The 5050-nt window shown below is 36.7% G+C and overlaps 1 long non-coding RNA gene across 1 annotated transcript in view; it reads right to left on the reverse strand.

Moving 5' to 3' along the window:
* LOC108497363 overlaps positions 1-2607 on the reverse strand; it is a 9266-nt gene extending 6659 nt beyond the window's left edge. Inside the window, exons 1-2 of the long non-coding RNA XR_001874781.1 lie at positions 2455-2607; positions 791-863 (exon numbers count right to left, since the gene is read on the reverse strand). This is a non-coding gene — a long non-coding RNA (uncharacterized LOC108497363). The remainder of the gene's footprint in view (positions 1-790; positions 864-2454) is intronic.
* Positions 2608-5050: the final 2443 nt, after the last annotated feature.

Here is a 5050-nt window from a genome sequence, read left to right on the forward strand (position 1 = left end):
CTGGACTTTATTTGGAGGGGAGAGGAGATCTGATCCATTGTAAATACTATATGTCATGGTAGAGATATTGTGATCGTGTGTATAATGTGATATGGTATTTATCTGTACAGTCATTGTAATATATTCCCTTTCCCCCATTCTGAGTCTGGTGTGTTTTGTCTGGAAAAACCCATCTCACATTAGATTGAGATGTGGGGGGGGCTTAGACTAGGGGATTGGATTTTGGGGCTATCTCAAACCATGACACTTACCTACCAAGTTGGGATAATCCAATCATTGGATTAATCAGCATAATCAACAGAAATTCTATTGAATACCCTTCTCTTTTTATATCCATTGATTCCTAATTGACTGCTATAGATGTCAGCAATTCACCTACTGAAATTCAATGTACACTTGGGGATCTATGCCTCCAAGTATCTCCAGTATTTGCTTTCAGCCTCAGTGGAAATTAATTGTTCTTTGGCTGTTTCTCAAACTTTCACCATTGGCAAGTGTTCCTTCCTATCTGTTCTTATCTGGTTTTTGTCTGTTATAGGGATTCATCTCACATCTCTACATTAGCATTGACTTCATATTGCCAAATTGAAAATGGCTCAGAATGGACACGTTTTTCAGGTCTTTGTATTAAGGCAGGTGTTATTACACCTTTGGCTGTTTAGATGGCCAGATTCATGTCATGTCTTAGGTTTCCAAATACTGACAAACATACTCCATCAAAGCCTTCTTTGCCTTCCAGATGCAAGCATTAGTGCAGCTAATAGGTAAGAAGAAAAGATGAGAGACTAACCTCACAGCTGAGAATCGTTCAGGTTCACAACTCTGTCTAGGTGAATAGAGGCACACACATTGGGGAAAGAAAACTAGAAAAAGTGGCCACATAGGCAATTAGTATGAAAAGGGTTAGGAACTTATTCAATTCTCTATTAGACAGGATTTGTAAGAACCAGCTATTGAAAAACCCTCTCTTTGAGCTGCTGTGCTTAAATGCAGGAGCTGCTGGCTAATAGTCTATGGTCACTTTCTGACCTCAAAAATCTATTACTCTAAAGCAGGCACTGCTCTCTCAGGTATCTGAAAGTATGATCTAATAGCGAATGTTGAATTAAAAGACACAGCACTCAGAAGAGAAAATAAATTATTTTCATTACTACATACCCCACAAAATACATAAGCATTTGTATTTGAATAATAATGTTAATACTAGGAAAACTACAGGATAATCAATTGTGCTTCATTACACAATTTTACTGTAGCTGAAGCAATATTTAATTTTGATACAGAGACACTTAGCACTTTGAAGAAAAAAAACAATTTTTCAGTTTATGCACAAAGCCATTTTTTACTTCCTTGTTGGTTATGCCATTGGAAATACTGAATCTCAAATCAGTCATGTATAGTAAGAAATCTCAGTAAGACACTTAGAAAATCCATTTTAAACATCTGTCAACAGAAAAGTATTGAATAATTCAATTTTTTTTTTAGTAAGGAGACTCAAGGGTAACAATTGGGTAACGTTGCAGAGCTCAATCTTCCCCAGAAACACTCTTCACACTAACATATATTCAATCATAGAATGTCCTGAGTTGGAAGGCACCCACAAGGACCATTGAAGTTCAACTCCTAAGGTCAATCATGCCTATGAAAGTGAATTTACTATCAATATCACAAATACTTTCATACTCATTTGGTCTTGTAATAAAACAATACAACAGAAACTCTCAGAGATATTCTGACTCCTCTACAGTCCACAGAGAAGGCTGGTTGGGGTTTGTTTTGTTGTGGGGTTTTTTTTGTTTTCTGTTGGTTTGGTTTGGTTTGGTTTTGGCTTTTGTTGTGTTGGGGTTTCATGGGGTTTTTTTTAGTCTAGATGCAATTATAAAAAAACCAACAAATTAAAACCCAGTACAAACATAAGTTTTTCCCTGCCACCCTCAACATAGATCTTCTCTTTCTGACTCTTTTCCTATTGAATACACACAAGATTAGTGCATTAAGCTAAAGTCAGCCCCTGTGACTACTTTGCAGTTTGTTGTATTTGCTTATATCTTTTATTTCTCAGTTCCATGTCTACAAAACCATGCAAGCTTTTTCAGTAAGAATTTCCAAAAATAGACTTATAATGAAGAAATACAAGAATAGCATGGATATAGATTTTCAAAAGGCACAAAATCCCGCTGACTTTTGTCAGTTAACTTAGAGAAAATGTCTTTTTTGCTAAATTTTCTCTGACAAGAATATTTTTCTTCTCTATTATTTACCAATTCTGCCAAAATCAGTAGTTTCACACTGGTGAAAATTACTATATAGGATGCACAAAACCTCCACCTGTTCAAGTATTATTACAACGAACATCTGGGAAAGAGCGAATTTTAAGAAACAGAATTGAAAAAAGTAACATTTGAAGCACAGTGGTGAATACACTTTCCCAAATTCAACTTGAACTTGAGACACCATTCTGGATATACTGAATGATGGTGTAGAAACAGAATATAGGATCCACTTATACAGCATAAAGGAGGCCTTCTGTCTTTAATCTTGCATTAGCAGAAGCTGCTCTGATGCAGTTGCCACTGAGAAGACTCAGTTCAAAAGCAGGGATGAGGCAGGAGACTGGAAGAAAAGCACTTTATGAATATCTCTCCTGCCAGGACCAATCATCCATCCTTTATTTTATAGAACATGTCATACAGCGATGAGAATAGTATGTCCTGTGTCAAATCAATGAAGCAAGCACTTTGTCCTGTGCTTCAGCAACCATCATGAAAGATTAATCTGCACAGCACATAAACACACTTCAGTACAATTATATTCCCAGGGAGCAGATTCTTGATTGTCTCAACTCTAGGCAGCACAGACAGGGGGCACTTCCAAGTAAGCTGGAGCCAGATGGGATTCTGTAGCTCCAGACAGAGTTCAAAACAAGGCTTATGGATTATCCTACCTTCACACAGAATGCTACAGTGACTTCACAGGTTTATTCTTCGAGAACTTGTCCCATTATTTAGGGCTTCAAAACTGAGTTAAATAGCAATTATTTTAAGCATTCCTAATTTTTCTTGCTACATCTGTCTGCAAAGTATTCCCTAGTGAGCAGAGAAGGTGTGGTGCAGGTATCAACACAGAATTATGTTGTCTTCAGCTGCTTACCATGGCAGCAAAATGTATTTTTTTTTTAATAAAATCGATTTACTAGCTAATTGCACATTACTCTTTCCATCAAGTGTGTCACATGCAAATTCAGAGATTGATAGCACATAAAAGCAGTATTTCATTGTTTTTGAAGGGAACAGAAGACCCAGTTTTCTAGTCTGGACATAGAGTCAGCACTTGAAAAAATAGAAAGAAACTTTAGACACTTCTACTTGCCTTCTATGTTTCTTTATATATTAGCTTCCAAAGTTAAAAGACAACTCGAATACTTCTAGTTTTGCTTCGATGGTGAAATCTAATAAAGTATTTTCTTCCTGTTGTTGCATTAAACACTGGAAATTAAAGGGTAGAAAGTTATAAAAGGTGTCAATTTAGGTGCCAAAATAGTCTTGGACAGAAAAATGACAATTCATATAACCAACCTGGAGAGAGCACTGCAAAAAACACCCAATATCTGTTTGCATTCTACTGTCTACAAGATGGTTCTAGTTGTCTATATATATATATATATATCATCATATCTACTTTTAATGAGTTGCCCATTATTGACAGTTAATGACTGCTACTGAATAAGTAAAGTATCACTGTACAAAACCTGCTCCTGAATTTTGACTACCAGATATTTCCTGATCGTGCTAATGTATGGTAGTTTGTAGTTCTCCTCTCATACTCTTCCCACCCAGGGTGAACCTGATCCTCATTAATATGAGCTGTCTGCCTCCTTGATTTCTCAACCTGCCCTGTTACTGTCAACTTTAACATGTTCAGCTACCTTCTCTCTTTGGTTGAATTATCCCATCATTCTTCTCTCCATTCCTTTTGGCATCTTCCCTTAAAATGCATTACTTTGCCACTCCATAATCCTAGGTGAAGACTCGTTGAACTCTTGCTAAGATAGCTCGCTAGCTAGAAAAGAGAGGACCCTTCAGATAAGCCTCCACGTTGTATCTGTTTCTGGTACAGAAAACAGGAACTGCCCATCTGGAGCAGGTCACCTATCTTGTCTCTCTGATACAAAGGCAGATTGTTATTTCTGGTATCCTGGGAGCAAGGCATTCACCATGTACCTCACTGCTTAAGTTATCTGATGAAAGTTAGACATGCCACTGTTGCTACTTTACTGACCTGCCAAAGAGAAACACTGACAAAACCTAGCTGAGAATAATTCTCCTTCATGACTTCAAAAATACCAAACCCCATTACTCCAGCAAAATCTGTTCATCTATTATTTTATCATGCCAGTGTTAATCCTTGTGAGCTGCCGTTTCAGGAACAATAGGTGGAATGGAAGCAGTCTACATCGTTGTTTTTTTCTCAGAATCTGTATGGGATGCTGTGCTAAATGGGAGAACCAAACAAATTAATTGGGGTTGAATCTTTTTGTATATTTACAACTTTAATTAGAGATAATACTCCAAAAGATCTTCACTTTAATATACAAATTTTCACTAATAAAGGAAGACAACAATGTAATACAACTGTTCATTTAGAAAAACCTCCAGTCAATGACAGGAATTAAAAAATATCCCTAGAAGTCAGTAAGAGAAAAACAAATTAACTGTTATACTTGATCTGTAAGTCTGAATTGTTTCTATCCTGTAACTCTATGTGTCAGTTTGATTAACATTCATTATATCACATTAAAAAAACCCCAAAATAAATCAATGACCAACAGCCCCTGTCTTCAGAGTTTCCTGAGAGAGAAGGTTGGGTTTGACAGAAGTCTGAATCAAAATGGAAGCCACAACAAGATTGTCTACAATTTCTGAGGGAGGAAGATATTTAAGAGTCAAAAGTAAAGCAGACGTTTTCTTAAGCTTTTCATATCCACACTAGCCCAGAAATTGTCAACTATGGAAATAGAACTCACTAGATTTGTCTCAGGGATATAGTGGGT

This window comes from Lepidothrix coronata, unplaced genomic scaffold (assembly GCF_001604755.1).
Source record: "Lepidothrix coronata isolate B3197 unplaced genomic scaffold, Lepidothrix_coronata-1.0 Scaffold47, whole genome shotgun sequence".
NCBI lineage: Eukaryota > Metazoa > Chordata > Aves > Passeriformes > Pipridae > Lepidothrix > Lepidothrix coronata.